The sequence below is a fragment of the Pantherophis guttatus genome, chromosome 1 (assembly GCF_059756535.1).
Source record: "Pantherophis guttatus breed Tessera chromosome 1, ASM5975653v1, whole genome shotgun sequence".
NCBI classification, from domain to species: Eukaryota; Metazoa; Chordata; class Lepidosauria; order Squamata; family Colubridae; genus Pantherophis; species Pantherophis guttatus.
Genome location: NC_142063.1, coordinates 33,954,497 through 33,974,836, shown reverse-complemented (window position 1 = coordinate 33,974,836; position 20,340 = coordinate 33,954,497). Strand labels below are relative to the sequence as shown.

The 20,340-nt window shown below is 37.9% G+C and overlaps 1 protein-coding gene across 2 annotated transcripts in view; it reads left to right on the top strand.

Moving 5' to 3' along the window:
- The window catches only part of KCNH5 (potassium voltage-gated channel subfamily H member 5), a 207,099-nt gene that overhangs the window by 58,663 nt on the left and 128,096 nt on the right, over window positions 1-20,340 (top strand). The window lies entirely within an intron of this gene.

Below are 20,340 nucleotides of genomic sequence, written 5' to 3'. Positions count from 1 at the left end.
CTCCAACCTTTCTTCTTCTCCTCCCCTTCTCTTCCTTCCTCTTTCTCGTCCTACTTTCTTTGTTCTTCCTCTCCTTCTCTTTCCTATTCCCCTTCCTTTCCCCCACTCCTCTCTTCTTCCCCCCTTCTAACCTTCTCTTCTACTCCTCTTTCCCCTCCCTTTTCTTCCTTTCCTTTTCCCTTTCTTCTTTCTCCTCTCCTCTCCTCTCCTCTCCTCTCTCTCTACTCCTACCCCTCTCTCTTATTGTTTCCCTTTTCAGTCCAATCTAAAGTGGTATTCGAGCAGCCCCGATTTTCTAATTATCTTTATTCTCATTTCAATTTCTTATTCGATTAATATTTATTTTTGTTTCATCATTTGTGTACATTTTTATAATATCTCACTTTTTTCCCTTTTACCCCCTTTCTCCTTTTACTTGGCATCATTTGGGTATCTATTTTTCTAATTGTTTTCTCCCATCTATTCTCTATCTATTTTATCTCTATATCCTTATTCATATTTCCTTTCTAACCAATCATAAAATTTATCCCATGTCTTGAAATCAAATTTTTTGAACCCCACCCTGCACCCCACATCCCTGCTACAGGCCCTCTTCTTTCCTTCATAGCCAACTAGATATCTCTAAGAAATTCATAAGTATGGCAGAAGTGCTTGGCTATCCCTGCAGCTCATATTGAAAGGCAAATTGCACTTTGTTCTGGGTGCAACATGCATTTATTCCTAGCATTATTCTCCATAACTTGGTACAATCCCCTTTAACCGTTTTTGGAGACGTTGGCCATTATGTTACATTTGTAAAGCTTCTCTATATTGGTTCTTGTCCTACCCTCAGAGAAAATGGAAAATGAATCAACACTCCCCTGTGACAGTATCTGAAAATGTTTTTTATTGTAAACCATTCTGAGTAATTTAGAAGATATGGGCAGTGTAGAAATTTGATAGATAGATGATGACAGATAGATAGATGTATAGATAAATCAATAAAACTGCTGTTGTATCTTTTCTTAGTCCTCGCTTCGTTAGACTAAACATATCCAGTTTCTTTAAGTGTTTTTCATAAAATCCAACTTCCAAGCCCTTCATATCTCAGGATTCCCATTTTGCTTTTAATCACAACTCATTCTAAATAATTTGGAAACATCTGCAAACATGACCTTGTAACTGTTAACTCCTGATTAGAAACGTCATGTTTAAGAGCACCATTTTTGACAGGTGTTCAGAGTTTAATAAATTATTATTAGAAGGTTGGAAGCACAATCAGCCAGATGACATTGGATTTGACATTTTTATCCAGTTGTTGAGTCCTTCCCAAGGACTTGGGTTAGGCAGATGGTGTGGTTTGATGGTGTTAAAGGTATCATCTCAAGATGTAAACTGTTCCAGGTAAAGCTACCTTTTACAATTGACCATTGGTGTTTTTTTTCAATGTTAGTAATATTCAAATGGTGCTCTGAATGCTTTGGGATTGCACCCAAGGCACGTATAATAAATGGGCACTATCTTTGCTTTGTTTTGCCATAGTCATTCTACTTATATTTGCAGGCTTTTATATTTTGTGATTCTCTTCTGTTCTTTCTCTTCTTTTCTGCTGTCTGCAATGTCCATTACCCAGATTTTTAAAAAATCTTTCTTATTGACAATTGTTAACTCTGAATGTTATGTGGTAGGTGCTTGTCTGTTTGAATTCAAATGTCCCAGAGCAATTTAGCACCTTCGTTTTCTATTACTTTGTCTACTTTGTGGTCCCACCAATTCTTGCTTGCATGCAAATGGTATTTCTTGCAGATATTCCAATGTACCTATGTTGCTACTATGTCGTGCTATTGTATATTATTATTATTATTATTCCTCTTATTTTCATTTTCTATTTATAGTCCAGCTGCTAATACCTAGGAGCTTTTTATCTTTTTTCATATTACTCACTCCTGGGAGCTTCTTATCTTAGCTACTAAATTTTTAGGATTCACTGGGGAGGGACTTCTAATGAAGATTGGTATCAAACTCCATGTAATTTGAAGCTGCCTTTTGCTGAGCATAATGTCGTCAGATCAATCCAATATGGTCAATACCAGCACAAACCTGTTGCTCATAAACTTCCAATGGCACCACCTGAAATACCTTGAGATTCATCATTGAAATTGGCTGGATAATTGCTAGATGTCGATGGCATGATTTTCACATAAAACATGCAAATGTTTCATTTCTACCTAATGATGCAGTGTTGATTCCCATCACCGCTATGCTGCTATTGCTCCTGAAGATAGCATCATTTATTTGTGTAAGAATCCAAATTCACAAGATGATAGATGCAGAGTTGTGTTCCAAGCCCTTCGTTTTCCAAATTATATGTAAAAAAATGAACTTTGATCTCCCACCATATTGCAGATGCTGACCTCTCTCCCTTCAGATACTGTTGCTTGGAGGCCGAAATATTTTTTTTCTTCCCTTGGCCACAAAAGAAAAAAATTGTCTACTCCTTATCTAAGCCTTATCTAAGAATGTAATTCCACGATCTATTGCAGAGCTATTTCTACTGCAAACCTCAAGGCTGCCTGTGCCTTCCACATATAAAAGAGATGAAAAGTACATTAAAATTTGAAAACTACATTTAAAATCAGCCCATAATGTCAAATTCTATTTTAAACCATTAAGGAAAATAGCAGTTGAGAGCGGGCAAACATGAATCTAATTATTTAATACAAACCATTCAGCTGTCTAAAGCCCTGGATGAATTATTATGTTCTTGCTTCTAGTGAGGCATTTTAATACACGAAGAAAAAGAAGTTAAGGTTGTATGAAGAATGTGGATAGATAATTTCTCTTCTTTTGTAATGCTAAGATGAAATTGGTGAATTTCCTTCCAAAGTACTTATTAATTAATTCAATTCATGTGCCAGAATGAGATGAGAATGGCCTCTGTCATGAAGGTCTTTAAATGACAAATTTATTGGATAAATCTGGTGACTGCTAAGCCATCATTTCTATATAGCAGGGCTTGTATCCTGGCTATCTCTAGGACTATAGTTCTTGGACTATAGCACCAACAATCCTAGGCAACATGGCCAGTTTAAATATCTGGAGGTTGCCTAGTCTTCAAGTTGGATGGCTTTAACAAATCCAATCAATCAAGGTCCTAAAAAATACGTTTTTTTTCTGTGGCCACCCCTACCACTAGGCTCCCATCCTTCTAGTCTTCTGGAAGGACATTAACATATGTCTCCTAATGCAGGTATAGATAGTCCTCGACTTACGACCACAACTGAACCCAAAATTTCTAAGTGGGACAATTGTTAAGTGAATTTTGCCCCATTTTACAATTTTCCTTGCCACAGTTGTTAAGCGAATCACTGCAGCTGATTAAGTTAGTAACCTGGTGGTTAAGTGAATCTGGCTTCCCCATTGACTTTGCTTGTCAGAAGGTCACAAAAGATAATCACATGACCCCGGGACACAGCCAAAGTCATAAATATGAATTTTGATCACATGATCAAGGGAATGCTGCAAAGGTTGTAACTATGAAAAATGATCAAGTCACATTATTTCAGTGCCGTTGTAACTTTGAGCAGACACTGAATGAACTGTTGTAAATTGAGGACTACCTGTACTTAGAGCAGAGTGATAGGAGCCTGGAGATCATTGTTGAGGCATCTCTGGGAAAAACATTGAAGCACCTGGTTTTCAATTTCTGTTGTTTTTATGGTTTTTGGTTCAGCTGATACACACACACAGACACACACACTCTGAGCAAATAATTAGCCTATAAAATCTGATCACGACAATGCCAGCTAAGCCATTAATAATCCTATCCTATGGATTAACTTCAAACACAAAAACCTGATACATGAAGACGTAAGAAGAGAGACATCAAATGATAAGGATTTTTCTCCTTTCTAAGCAAAGCTATACTATATACTATAGTACTGAACTGTAGATTCCACACACATTTTTCTGCTTTTTAAAAACCTATTTATAGTTCATTTGGCTTTGGGGCATTTGTGTGTCGATATGCACTATTTTTTTTTAAAAAAATGTTCCATTTTGTAATGCCCATTCATGGGGACCATTTTAAAATCTGGTTAACAACGGTCACTCTCAATCAGGGCTATGGATAGTTTCATGGCAGATGCAGAGTCTGACAGATTTCTTTAACTCTGAAGCTAAACCAGCTTTTCTCACCAAAGCTGTGCATTTTTAAATTTCATAGAAAGTGTCTGATTTTCTACTATAATATCCAAAAGGTGCATTAGTTTTGTGCAAAGCAACACAACGTTTGCAAGAACTGTACGTGTTCAGAAAACTGTTCAAAAGAACAGGTGTTCTTTTGGGCACACATGCCCAAAGCCAAACAAAATATAAATAGGTTTTTAAAAAGCAGAAAAATGTGTGTGGAAACTACAGTTCAGTACTATAGTATACAGTAATCCATTTCTGTTGAGATCAAGGAAATAGGAAGGAAGTTACCTTAAGAGCCAGTGTTTTGGAAATTTATATATCTCGACACTATAACATTATTTTGTAATCTTAAATAATAGTTATTTGGAGTTCTCTGTAAATTACTCCAAATTTTAGGAAGATAATAAATCTCCTCAGTTTTTGGCTCCCTCTTTTTGAGATACTGTGAAGCCTTGTGTGAGAATGCCAAAATATTTTGAAATTATGCGAAGGTTTTGATATTCTCATGGATAAATTAGTGTAATTTTATATGAGATCACCGAAACACTGTACAATCACATGAGATTTTGGTAATTGTGCAGGATTGGTAATGCTAGTCACATGACCCCAGGATGCTGCAGTCATTGTAAATACATGCCAGTTGCCAAGCACCTGAATTTTGATGGAGTGACTGTGGGGATGCTATAACAGTTATAAGTGGTTGTAAGCAGGGGTGCTATTCAGCAGGTTTTGACAGGTTCTGGAGAACCGGTAGCGGAAATTTTGAGTAGTTCAGAGAACTGCCAAATACCACCTCTGGCTGTCCCCAGAGTGGGGTGGGAATGGAGATTTTGCAATATCCTTCCCCCAGGAGTGGGGTGGGAATGGAGATTTTGCAGTATCGTTCCCCTGCCATGCCCATCAAGCCACGCCCACCAAACCACCACGCCATGCCCACTAAGCCACGCCCACAGAACCGGTAGTAAAAAAAATTGAATTCCACCACTGGTTGTAAGTCACTTTTCAGTGTTGCCGTAACTTTGAACGGGTCAATAAATGAATGGTTGTAAGCTGAGGACTACCTGTATTCCATTTGCTGCCTATGAGTGTTGTTACCTCATGGTATGACATGGATACTTGTAATTTAATAACTATTTACAAAAAAAGATCAGGGAAAATTGTTCAGTGAATAAATGGACATTGTACTTCCTGTTGGTATTTAATTGATAGAATAACCGTAACTTAATGTTTCTATCTAACTGGTACAATATTTTGCTTGTATATATGAAGCGTTGGTTGCCAAATTTCAGACAGATAGCTGAAATGGTTTAAACATCTGCTGCTAATCAATTCATTTTGGCTTTTGCTTTCTTGAGAACAGTTCTACAATTCAGTATTCAATTATTCTCTGGGTTTATTCATATGCAGAATTTTGAAGTCTAAGATAGAAGTTGGACTATACAGACTATAGAAAGTTTTACCCTTGTTTAAAATACAAAGATTTAGCAGTATGTGGTCACTTCTCCCAAATGGTCCTGTCATCTAAGTTTTCTTTACTGAAATACCAAGTTGAGTATTAGTATCAATACTAATACTAATCAATCAGTATTAGTAGATTGCACATTGTGCAATCCCCTGAAGAAGAAAATTTTCAGCAGAAGAGTCAGGGATTTCCTAAAATTAAATCAGTGGAACAACTTGCCTGCAGAAGTTGTGAATGCTCCAACACTGGAAGTTTTAAGGAAGAGATTGGATAACCATTTGTCTGAAATGGTGTAGGGTTTCCTGCCTAAGCAGGGGGTTGGACTAGAAGATCTCCAAGGTCCTTTCCCACTGTGTTAGTGTATTCTATTCTAAAAGGACAATGCTTTGGGTGAGTTTGTCTTTCAAACAGAGGTTATAAAATTCTATAATTATAACTTTCCCCCTCTTCTGAAGTTCTGCAATTTGCTTTGAATAGCATCATCCAACTTCTCCTTGGCTAGTAGTGCTTTTATTAGTTTATTCTTCCCCTTGTTTTAATCCAGTTCTTCTGTGGAACATCACCATTTTGATTTCTGAACAGCAGTGCTTCCTTTTTTCCCATTGTTTCTCTTTCTGTTCAACAAGTGGCACAATTTAATTGCTATATTCCTCTTGAGGGAGGCATCATCCTAGGTCGGTTTTATCCCAGTTAAATCCTATTTTGCTTTTTTATACTGAGAGTTCATGCTCATTTTGTCTATTTCTCACACTGAGCATTGGTGTATAGACAATGAAGGCCATGAACTTTACGAGACAATGTTCTTTTGATTTTTCAACTAGTGGTTTCAGCAATACTCACACTTTCTACAATGCAATAGCCATTATCCTGTTCAATTTATCTTATGCAATTATTATATGCAGAGTCCTATAAGAAGACTGAAGGGGAGAAAGTCTTAACCAAAGAACCACCATATCCAGGGCCAACCAGGTTGCAAAAGAAAACTAAAAGGGAAAGACAAATAAATACGATAGGTCAAAAGATGGCTTTTTCTTCCATTCTACTGGCATGTTAGGGATTTTGGAGAACAATACAGCTTGGTTATATAAGGAAGTCCATAAGTATTTTTAATGCTAAAACAATCAAGCATTTGGGGCTTAAATACATTTATATCTATTGTGTAACATTTTTCATGAGTGCTCACAATAAGAATTATAATAAATTAAAAACATACAGAGTATATTAGTTCAGTAAGCCATGTTAAACCAGATAATTACACATTACTTGGCTCAAATTGATTTAGACCTGATGCCAGATGTAAGAGTTAAGTTCAGAAGAAATTTTTCATGCTCTGAGGAATGATCAGGAGGATGGCATTTCATAGCTGGGTGCTGCCAGTGGAAACATCCTTTCAACCCTAACACCATATCTCATCTCTCAAGACACCAAAATGGATGCTGAAAGCAAATGTTGCAGTTCAGGCACGAAGTAGGAGACAGGCAATTATTCAGTTATTTTGATAATGGTGGCATGCGGGTTCAAAGTCATAATCAGATCTACATAGAAGCTTGGAAATGAACAGGGACTCAGAAAAATGAGAAAAACAGGAAGCATGATATGTCTTTATCAAAGACACCCTTATACATTGTATATTAGACTAAATGAAGTCTCTATGTGGTCCTAGAAGGCTATTTCAAGAACAACATATTGCAGTAGCCCAAATGGAATTTTATCAGAATATTGGAACCATGTGTCCCTACGCAAGAAAATTTGATAAAATGTATACTATGGCATGGAGGTGTCTTTAGCTAGACCTTCATTAACAGCGGTGAATCAAGGGGCATACTAGATAAGGTACGATATTAGGATTGTACAAAGCATCTAGCAATAGCACTTAGACTTATATACCGCTTATAGTCCTTTTACAACCCTCTCTAAATGGTTTACAAAGTCAGCATATTGCCCACAACAATCTGGGTCCTCATTTTACCCTCAGAAATAGGATGGAAGGCTGAGTCAACCTTGAGCCTGGTGAGATTTGAACTGATTTGAAGGGAGTTTGTGAACTGCTCCTCTGAACCTATTGCTCAGAGGTTGAGATGGGGACATTTATGGAAGACTCAATGTCTGTCAACTGTCCCACTCAGTCATCTAGCAAAGAAAGACTCCTGGCCATTTGTTTTGCCATATACTTTATTGAAGCTTAAATGGTTACAGAAGTAGCGTAAGCTAAATCCAATGGTTTCCCATGCACACAACCCAAAGTTCCCTCTTCCCTCCCACCAGGCCAACGCCCAGTTATCTGCAAATGTCCAATCAGGTGTTTGTATATTGTTTAGGAAACAGGAGTTCTCAGCTCTGCATATTGTCACTTGACCCTGGATGACTGTAGCTTTTTACATGGCTCAGCTGGGCATCCATCCCCCCCTTCTTCCTTACATTCCAATCTTTCCCTCTCCCTCCCACCCATGCTAATGTCAGACTGCCAGTTCATGAAACCTGGATAGGTGAGATGCAATCATGACAGTGTCACTTCAAGACCTTTTCTAGTTCAGTATGATGGACTATTTGGTGCAGGTACATCCATCCTCAAAAGATTATGGAGGAGTCTTAAGGCAGCTGCACCAAAATTCTGAGAAGTCCAAGTCACAGAATCAGAAAGGATCTTCAAAAGTGCTCCTCCAAATATTTGGCTCTACTCTGTGACTTATCTTTTAAAGTGGACCATCAGTTCCTCACCACGCTGAATATCATCCACTTCCATAAACTTCCTTTTTGGTCTCATTTAGGTGACCTTATGCTCTGTTTAGCCCATAATTTGAAGAGTTAAATATACTCATTTGAAGGGCTGACCAATTCCAGTCTAGAATCTGGGCAGGCTAATATAGTCACAGTCTTTTCTACTATGATAAGATTTTATTTTTATTATTTATGAGATAGCTATGCCTCTGCATTAATAATGATAAAGCTCTGTTCTTTTTTCTTCCTTGATGATGTGTTTATATTTTCTTGCACTTGGACAAGTGGGCTGCCTTATAGATGAAAAATTATTTTCATGGCCTGAATTAGTTAAAACAAATACATTTTCAGGGACTCTGCTATCTGTTGTTGATTTGATGGATAAAGTCATAGCTTGGTTCATTTCCTCAGCAGATGATGAAAGTATAATGTTTCCTGTGTGCATTAGGACAAGCGTTATAAATGGAAGTTAACACAATTAGCTTTGAAGTATTATTGTTTGCTGTAATTTACTGAAAAAATTTGCTTCTTCTAAAGACTTTAACCAAGAAGTTTATCAGCACTGATCACAGCGTGCTACCGAAAATAGAGATGAATTGGTGACAGTAATAATTGTGTAACTAAAGTGTTATGCAATAAAACACGCCTCCTTTTTGACTTGCCACTTCTGCACTGTTAAAAAAAGAGGAGCAGCATTCCAGGAAGGTAATACAAAAGGGCACGTATTTCCAGGAACTTTGCCTATGCACTCTATCTTTTGATGCAAATTAGAAAGCATTACTGTAATTTAAAGTAAGCATGTCTGGTCTATCTCCCCTCCAGACTTTAACTATCGATTCACAAGCTCAAGACCACTATATTATCTCAGCTTCTCATGCCTCTCTGTGTCTTAAATTGATCTTTAAATAACATGGGCCTTCAATATTATGATACCCAACGTGGGACAGTGGCCACACAATTTTATTAGAACTCAGGAGAATCGGGTTCATGTTTGTCCTCAGCTATGGAAAGATAATGGATGACTGAGCCAGACACTCTCTGCCCAAGTTGTTAGGAGAATAAAATACAGCTTGATCCTCATGTAAGCTGCCTTTGATTCCTGGAGAAAAGACAGGATATAAACACACACATTAATAAAATAATAAATAGTGGAGAATCTTCTGACGTCCCTTTCAACAGGGGTCTCTTCAGTAAAATAGCATATGGATATTTTCTATTCACTTGGGAAAGATTGAGGGCAAAAGAAGAAGGGGACAACAGAGAATGAGGTGGCTGGATGGAGTCACTGAAGCAGTCGGTGTGAGCTTAAATGGACTCCGGGGGATGGTAGAAGACAGGAAGGCCTGGAGGAACGTTGTCCACGGGGTCGCGATGGGTCAGACACAACTTTACAACTTACAACAACAACAACAACAACAACATTCTATTCACTTAGTTATACGTGGCTTCCTTACCAAGCTTAACATTTAGCAGTAAAATATGGAAATTACTGATGTAATATCATGTTGACGGGAACAATGATGTGCCTGTTGCTATTTCTACACAATTTAGCAGAGGCAGTTAGTGTGTCATATTGGCAAGGAAGACTAGTTGATTAGATGTTAATGTCACTGACAGCCATTGACATGGAGTGAGTGATTTTTGTAGTGTCTTCAGACAACATTGCCTAAGATTATCTTCATTATCAGTCGTTCTAGTCGTATGAATGGTTGTGGGTGACAGAATCATAAGGATATAAATTTCTGGTGATATAAATTTCATCAGAAAGGATTTTACGGTTCTCTTTTCCATAGCGCTTCAATAATGATGCCAGAATAAATTGACAGTTCTGGTCAGCCCCCGTAATATGCGAGAATAATTGCTGTCTTTGGTGGGAGAACTCCTAAGTGATTTGAATCCTGTCAAGAACATAATTCTCTGGCATCAACCTGAAGATAGAAGAATTTGATCGTTGCACATTTTGATACAATTAATGGACAGATTAGAATTAAGTTTCTGACTAGTTTTGCATATTTCCCATTACATTTCTCATTGTGAATATTTAAACAGTGATTATGAAAGAGAAAAAAGTTTTAAATATGTGCATTTCAGTGCCCTTCAAGTGCATGCTTAGTAGATTTACAAAAATAATTCATAGATTGATGTGCAGGTGGGATGGAATGGGAATGAAATCATGCAAAATGAGAACTGAAAATAAGGTGATATGTTAACCATTGCCAAGTAGGTTAGAAGGGGATGTCCACTCCATAATAAAGCAACATGATATATGAATTCTTAGATATGGCATTTGAAAAAAGGAATATATCATGGCTACCATCTTCATGTCAGGCCTAAAATATATAATGTTGTGGCCTGCCAGCGGCCTGCGTGGATCATGGCTGATCCCGACGACGAGGAGGCTGATGTGGTGTTGCACCAGCAGCCTGCGCAGCCGGTGTTCGTGTTGGACAGCGAAGAGGCAGAAGAGGATGTGGTGCCAGAGGCAGAGACTCAGCCAGGGCCTTCAGAACCTCCAGAGGCTCCTTCAAGTGGAGAGAGCGAAGTGGAGGAGCCTCTCCTCAATGCTCGAGCATGCAGGGCTGCCAAAAGGCAGGAGTGGCTACTCAGGAGGAGGAGGTCTCCTCGAGAGTAAAGCTTGAGGATAATTGGCCATTCCCTTAGCCTATTTAAGTCACACGCTTTTAGTAAGTTTCTTGCTGGAAACAACTTGTAATTATCATCAGAGCATTTTTGGAAAAGTCTTATCATATCTTGTTTTCTGGGCTGGTTGCCAACCTTTGCCGGACTTTAATTTATTCTTGCTACTTAATAAATTTGATAAGGACCATTGGTGTGTGTCAATATCCTCGGGAATCCAGAGCTGGGGCAGAACATATAACTCAGCTGTCAACGGTTAAACACTAGAAGGTTATGTACAAAGGAGAGGAGGGGGCTTCTGTTCCTTTGGCTGTGAACCATACTATATCACTGGTTAAACTTGGTAAGAATTTCCTGTAGGAAATCTCATTCGTAAATATAGCTCTGTATGCTGCCCGATTAAATTTTAACTGTGGCAGAACTAGAATATAATAGACTAACAGAATTGGAAGGACCTTGGACGTTTTCTAGTCCAACGTTCTAGTTCCTGCTCAGGCAGGAACTAAAACTTTATTTATTACATAATACCTGAACAAATACATTATCATATATGATTACAAATGTAATTCATATATGAATATGTTTCATCAATACAATTTCATTTTAATTAATCTTACATTTAAAATAGATGTATTCCATTTCTGGGCTCTGGTCATTTTTGGGAGTATGATCTCAAAAACAAAAGACAAATGTAGTCTCACTTCTCAAAATATTGCATATTTCATACTTCTGATTTATATTATCTGATGAAGCTCTCCAGGTTTTTAGACTGAGATGTTTCTACTTAACCACGAGGATGCTTGGAATAAAATATACTTGGACCCAGAAGTACCATACACCAGTGGTGAAATGTAAAATTTGTTACTACCGGTTCTGTGGGCGTGGCTTGGTGGTGGTGGGGTAATATGACTGAGTGGGCATGGCCAACTTTTTTTTTAACTTTTAAAACCATTTTTTCTACAACCTCTTCAGCTGAAGAGGTTGTAAAAAATGCCTTTAAAGCCTCTGACGATCCCAGCTGACTTGCCTGATCAGCAGAGGCTTTTTTTCCTTTTAAAAACATTTTTTCAATAACCTCTTTGGCCGCTGCGCAATCATCAGAGGCTTTTTTTTCTTTTACTTTTAAAAGCATTTTTTTCGGCCAAAGATGTTGTAGAAAAAATGCTTTTAAAAATAAAAAAAAAAAGCCTCAGCTGGGCAATGGGGGTGGGAGGGGGGCAGGGATTTTTGCTACTGGTTCTCCGAACCACCCGCCTCCATCGCTACTGGATTGGGCGATCCGGTCTGAACCGGGAGCATTTCACCCCTGCTTCCAACCTGTTTTCTATGTTCTATCTCTGACAATCTCTTCCCATAATTTCAACAGGTACCCTGTTTGGGAAGTGGACAAGTAGAACTTCCTCAGTTTTACTTGATATATATACCTGCTCTCTTCTTCTCTGCATCTGGTTATCCTGAGATTGAAACTCTTATTTCTTTAAGTTCTAGAGCAGAGATTTGATAACATAGATTCTTAGTTCAAAAGAAGCAAGTCTGCTATTTTTATTTTTTTATCGCTGGATGTGCAAGAAGGCATAAACAAAGAAGGGAAACATCTTTTAAAGATGTGATTATTGAGATGTGCCAGAAGTGAAGAAAAAATGTCATTAGCCTAGACCCGTGATGGTGAACCTATGGCACGTGTGCCAAAGGTGGCACACAGAGCCCTCTTTGCTGGCACACGTGTGCCATTGCCCCATTGCTCCGTGGCCTTTCTTTCATGAGCTTCTGTTTCCCTGCAAATGACAAAACAGAAGCTCATGAAGAAAACGATCTTAACTCTTGCCGTGCTGCTGGTGTTGGAATGCCCCGCCTCCCGCTGGCCAGCTGATCTTCGGGTCTCTGCTGCGCATACGAGCATGCCTGTGCATGCACACGTTTATTTATTTATTGGTTCAATTTATATGCCGCCCTTTTCCGGAGGCTCATGACGGCTTACAATGTGTTAAGCAATAGCCTTCATACTTTTGTATATACCTGCTTAGTAGGGCTTTCGGCCCTCCCCAAGCGGTGTTCTATTTTATACAAAGTCAGCTTATTGCCCCCACAAACCGGGTCCTCATTTTACCTACCTCGAAAGGATGGAAGGCTGAGTCAACCTTGAGCCTGGTGAGATTTGAACTTGCAGTAATTGCAGGCAGCTGGTGTTACTTAACAGTGCTTTAGTCTGCTGTGCCACCAAGGCTCTGTCATTCACACATGTCTGTGCATGTCTGCACATGTGCATGTTTGCACATGTCTGTGCGTGCACATGCATGTCTGCGCACGCACATGTTTGTGCGTACGTGCATACCTTTCAGTTTGGACATGCACACAAGCAGTTTGGGCACTCGGTGTCTTAAACGTTCGCCATTACTGGCCTAGACTACTGTTTGGTAACCGCCCCTCCCCCCCAAAAAAAGTCTATGAAGAGTGAATAGAACTAGGCATTCACCTCCCCTCAAATTTATATATTTATATATAGCAGATGTTGAATTCATGTTATTAAAATTTGTGTGTTTTGTGGGAGACATCCTAATTAATCCCAGGTCTAATTGAAGTATAGTTCTGTCTTTGAAGCTGCAGAAAGAAATATTTATGATTGGTATTTTCAGGAGATAGGAGAAGAAGTAAAAAAGAAAGGAATTTTGCTCGGGAAACAAAATAGTCATTTTTCAGTGCAGCCTTAGAGGAATACTGACAGCAAACATGCTGATTTGTAACATTTGTTTTTGTACACAACAGGGAATTGATAGAAGGATCAGTGGGGGGAATAGCATAAACCCTGGATCATTTCCAGGATAGTAATCAAAATACAGCCTGAGATGTAAAGAAGGTGGCAGGGATTAATTTAAGTTTTAAAAAGCCTGTAGAAATTTGATGAATGATAGAGGTGGCATCTCAGAAAGTGACTGGATGAGATATCCCAATGTGTCTGCATTGTGAATAGAGTTTCCCCTTCTAGCATTGGCTCTGCTTTCTGGATCCTAACTGCCATTGGCTGAGACATAAAGAGATGAATAAGACCAGGAAAAGAAAAAGGGTTGAAGGTAAAAATGTAATAATTGAAAAGGAACATGCTGAGAGGACCCTAAAGGGACAACAGGCTTAGGAAGGTGAAACAGAACATGAAATGGGAAAACAGCAAGATGAGACAGTCAGAATCTGTGTTAAACTCAAAAAAGAAGAAAGGAAATGCTTTAAGTGACAATAGCAATTGTTTACAAAGTAGTTTCAAGTATATTATGAACAATTCACACATCTGCAGGTGTAACACAATCGGAGAATATGTATTGCATTTAAAGGTTCAATACCTTGGACAAAATGCTTTAAAAACAGGTGGGCTCATATAAAAGAATGCCATTTCTGCTCATTGCAATATGCTGTCCTTGAGTTTTACTGAATATTTTGAATATATCATTTATAGAGGAAAAAAAAGTGTACAACTTGTTTATATAACATCTCTTTTGAATTTAGTTTGACTAGATTCTAGACCAGTGATGGCTAACCTTTTTGCCATCGAGTGCCAAAAGTGGGGGGAGTGTGGGGGGTCACACACACGTGTGCCCACACCCATAATTCAATGTGCCCCCCCAGCTTTTGGCACATGATGGCACGGTGGGCCCTGTAGGCCCGTTTTTCACCCTCCCCAGGCTCCAGACCCTTTCTAGGAGCCTGGGGAGTGTGAAAACGGCCTTCCCCACCCCTCCCGGAGGCCAGAAACGGCCTGTTTGCCGACTTCCGGTGGGCCCAGAAGGCCCGAAAATGAGGGAGCTGAGCTAGGACAACGCTCGCGTGCCCACCAATATGGCTCCACATACCCTCTGTGGCACAAGTGCTATAGGTTCGCCATCACGGTTCTAGACCTAGATAAAGCCACATAGTTATTTTGGCAGTGAATGGAAGTTACTATTGTCTTCATTGGGATATTTTTTCATATCCTTTTTTTTATTTATCAACGTTCTATTTAGCTTTTGTAAATCAGGCTATAGATGTAAACGTATAGACTATAAACAGATGTCAACTGATCTTTTTCAGCTGTTCATATAGGTATTAGGATTCTAAGTGACTTAAAGTTCAGATAGTTTTTTTGTTCAGTTACAATTCATTATTGATCTGATTGATCATTATCTAGCTTCTATTTTAAAACTTCTAGTGAAATAGAACCTACCACTTAATGTGGCAGCCTGTTCTACTTGCTGATAGTTGGTATTGTCAAGATGTTTCTCCTAAGGTCTAGTCTGAACCTTCTTCTAGGTTACTTTGTCTTGGTCAAACCCCAGGATATTGTGTCCAGGTCCAGGTATCACTATTCCAAATGAACCATGATAAACTGTAGCAAGTTCAGGTGAGATAATATTTACCTATTTAAGTTTGCAGATATTTTCAATTTATAAACTTGTTTTGGATTAGATAGTTGTTCAAACAGAGGACTTCTCTATGTTAATCAGGATATATGGCATTATGTTCATAAATGGTAATCTCCTAAACTAAACTATTTCAGGATAAGCCAGTGGCTTACCTCTGAATAAAGAACACCAAGACACTGGGGTACACTACTTTGAGAGGTGGTAATTAGTCATAGAAGTGATAGAAAGTAGCTTTGAATCTCAGTTTCCTACATTCTGATCAACCCCTTAAGCATTATACTGCTCAGGTTTCTCTGCACTTTTAATAAATTGGTTTAGAATCAATTGTCTATACCAAGTCTTGTGTCTGAAAGTAAATTCTGACTGTGAATGAAAAGAATATTTATTTTTAGCTAGGATGAAATTTGGTTTTTCAAAGCAAGAACAACAACATTTTGCACCATAATTGGCTTTTATAAGCACGCATGATAAATGCAGAACCCTGTATCTTGAAAAGTACTCTGTGTATAAGGGGTAGGAATCCTCAAAGATATATACTGCTAACATTAACATAATAAGAGAAGGATTAAACAGCTCATAGCGGTTTTGGGACTAAGCTTTTTATAAGTAGCTCATCTTGAAATCAATCTCTTTCTCCCTCTCTCTCTGGATTCATTCATTTAAAATTACATTTACGCTATTTATATAATTCTCACCAACATCATGATGTGGCTTACATTACATGATTTTCAATGATTATCTATCAGAAATCTTGTTAAAGGGCAGAAGCCAAGGATTCTCAACAATCACCCATGAAGAATAGACTATGCATATGCCCAATTTTTCTTAAGACAGTTCTCTAGTTGAAGATGTCATCTATTTCAGGGGTAGACAACCAGGTGTGTTCCAGATGTTTTTGACCACTACTCAAGCAATCCCTTGCCATTAGCCCTATTATTAGAAGCTGATAAGAGGGAACATGTCGAACATCTGGAATGCACAATGTTGCCTACCCCTGTTCTATTTGAATAACTCATTAATACATAAAAATGCTGAAGGGAGTAAGTAAGGAGAGCAAGGGCCTGATGTTTTCCATGAAATATTAACACCAGGGCAGTAGAGTGAGCAGGAAGAATGCAAATTATCTGATCATAGTATACAAGCCCTGGCTTTTTTTTTTTTTTTAATTATAATAATTTCTAAAACGTCACCTTAACCTTTAGCATAGATAAATCTTATATAAGTTTCTGTCTGTTTGTCCATTTCATTGCTTCTTTGTTTCTGGGGTTTTTTTTCTTTACTAATAAAAGACCATCCTAATCTTAAATTCTCCTTACAACAGTGACAGCTCCTTTTATGTACATTTCCTGATGAAGTATCAGGGTTCCTCATTAGACCGGATACATCCTGGTGGACTCTAGTGGCTTGTTGCATATTGAATTGGAGTGAGCATAGGCTTCACTCAGGTCCGCTAATACTCAAACCCCATTGGCCGACCTGTCTGACAGCTCCCTATAAAAGGGCAAGCAGTCAGACGAGCCAGCTGCTGGGTTGCACTGATCTACTAATAAAGAGCTGTTGTTACTCTTAGCACTGAGTCCTGTCTCTTCCATCACCCCATCTAACAGGCTAAACCTTAATTTTATATATAATGACAAGAGGCTTCAAAATGGGCACTGTGCCATTCAGAGCCTCTGCAAGAGCAAAACCTCCACATTTCAGACTCCATAAGGCTGTAAATTCTTCAGTCCCTAGACTGAATAAAGGTGAACATTTTGTAGCTTGATAGTATAATTACTGAACATTTTGATCACACTGATTTGATAATGATGCATGGAAAAATGACAATTTAAACCTGGCAAGGAAAGAACTAATGCCTCATTGCCTCCTGTTAAATGAAATGTCTTTGGCTGCTGATTCCTTTGTTGCTTTCGTTGGTGTGTTTCTCTATTGAGATGGGAATGATGTTGAATAGAACAGTGAACAAACATCTGTCTATCAACACATCATCCCTGATATACACCCACCAGAGGTGGGTTTCAGCAGGTTCTGATCAGTTCTGGAGAACCGGTAGCGGAAATTTTGAGTAGTTCGGAGAACCGGTAGTAAAAATTCTGACTGGCCTCACCCCCATCTATTCTCTGCCTCCCGAGTTCCAGCTGATTGGGAGGAAATGGGGATTTCGCAGTAACCTTCTCCTGGATTGGGAGGGAATGGGGATTTTACAGTATCCTTCCCCTGCCACGCCCACCAAGCCATGCCCACCAAGCCATGCCATGCCCACCAAGCCACACCCACAGAACCGGTAGTAAAAAATTTTGAAACCCACCACTGACACCCACCTCTTTAAATTAAGAATCCATAATTCCTGCTTAATACTGCAATAATATCCACTGTACAACATATGAACCCTGAAGCTCAAATCAATAACATTCAAGCAAACTCCTCCTTCTGTATTCTCCCACACGTATTGGGCTACATATGACTTGCTGCAAAGACTAATCAGCTGTCACTGGCTGGACACAGGCGTGCCTTTTTATTTGCATAGACAGGAGATGTGTTACACCTGTCAGAAACTATTCGGAAATTTTAAAAGGAAATCAATGGAAGGTTAATTACTCTAAACTTACACTTCACTAATGTTAGGAGTATTTAAGAAAGAAGAACACTTCTTATATACTCCGGTTGAAAGAATACAAGGGGAAGGAAGAAATGGCTTTGGTGTAATTCTTTATGATAATAGTGAGGATTTTTAAAAAATCCTAGGAAACAGTACTCTAACACTACATACTGTGACAGAGTATGGACAAGGAGAAACGCAACACAAAAAGAGGAGAATGCATTTTATTTTTGTTGGGCTCTTGGTGTTGGTTGAGCTTGCTTTTTTCTTGCAGATATTTCATTACCGGATGACAAGAACTAAACTATGAACCCCACAATTCAACCCTGAGCTACATGGATTGCAATGGATTTTATTTCAGCAGGTTTTCTTTGTGCAGTATAATGTACTCAGAATCTACACCATATATTTTCATATGTTTTCTCAATAACAGCAGTAGAAATATTCCATTCAGGGCAAAGTGCTTAGTTTCTGGGAATGCAAAATGATTTGGTGCAAAATAGTAAGGTGGACTAAGTTGATTCCACATGGTGCCAGTTTCTGAAACCTTGTCAATCCCAGTAGCTAAAGAGTAAACAAAGATTTTTATTTTACAAGCTTGAACTTTGAATGATATAAATATGTGTATCGATAGCTTGTTAGTAATTTTCAGTGTGTGGTATTGCTGGATGTAGGCATTAATGTGTTGATGTGCAAGACTGTTTCTAGATTAAAGATCCTGCAAAGAGTAGCATGTGCATTTTGTTTATGCCCATGCATATTGATCATATGAAAGAAAGAATAAGTTGTTGACAGTGGCATGTTATGCTCCAACAGATGGTGATAAAGGAAGAACTAAGGATGAGTTTGGGGAAAATTGGGTAACTTAATGAATAAATGTGAATCAGGAGGAAAAAAATATTCCATTAGGTATTATGAATGAATGGGTGGAATTAGAAAAGAGGGTACAGAAAAAAAAATGATCAGGCCATTTGGAGATCTAAGTGAGATCTAAACAAGAACGGTGACTTCTTTCTATGTATCTAAGGTTCTAACATAGTATGTACAAAAATCATGACTATTAAAACTACGTTTATGATAAGGTTACAGGAACAGAATCTTGTAAATCTGAAAAACCCACCTGTCTTGCTATTACTTCCCAGAGAACTAGAGAAGGTCCCTTTTGAGATGCTTTTTTCAGTGGTGATATCCATTTATGAACTGAGATAGCTCTTGTCAGACCATTGCCCTGGCTGCAGTTCTTTCTCCTGTCTCCAAAGGTTATTATAACAACCCATTACAAGAATATAAAGATGTTAAAGGAATTATAAATGTGGAATTGATCATATTTTGATAGAGTCAGGAATGGACTTTTGGAAAATATGGAATGGAAGAAAGCCAAAATAAAATAAATTAATGGGGAAGTAGAACGACTGCAGAAAGAAAAAGTGTAAATTCTCAAAGGAAACATAAATTTCCCAAAAGAATGAAGAGAAATTGAAAATAGAGATGAGGGTATGGAATTTACTTTGAATAGAATGAAGACAATTGCGTTGCCAAAAGCCACAGAAAGCTATGGAGTTATACCAATGAAAATATGAAAAGGTTTCTTTGGTGAAGTAATGAATAATAAGAGAGTATGAATGAGGAAAAAGAGTATATTGGAGAATGGTTGCTTCAAAAAAAAGAAAGAAAGAAAGAAAGGTTAAAATTAAAATGGAGAGAAATTTTTTATAGAAAATTAAAAAAAAAATTGGGGGGGAGGGTGAAAATATATAAACAAAGAGCTCCAGCATTATAACTGGAATAAAAATAAAAATCATAAAATCATCTGGGATGAAACTGAAACTGAAAATGCTGAAAGGAATATTTTAGAGAGCTATATGAGAATGCAATAGTATGTCAAAGAATGGAATTAAATGAATGCTATCAATGTTAGCATTCATAAAAGAATGAATGAAAAAGTTTTCCTCCTTCCCTTTTTATTTTAGGTTGTTTAAATTTTGTTTTTCTTTCTTTTCCAGCATATACATTAAATAATGGTTTACACTTTCTTGTAAAATATATATCACTGTATCGTATTTATATAGTCTACATATGTATTCATTATTAATTGATGTATTATTAATCTAACATTTTTCAGGAAAGTCAATTGCAATGCTTTTAAAACTGAATAAATAAAACTGTATAGAAGCTGCCTACTCAGACAATTGTTAAAAAGAAAATGAAAGAAAAACAATAAAAGAAAACCAATAATATGACAGCCTTGAAACATGATGTTGCTTCGTGTGCATATAATTGGAGAAACATTAAAATATAGATATAACTTGCTCCTGTAGTGGCTGTGAAATGTCTGTAATAGATATTCAAAGACTACATCTGTG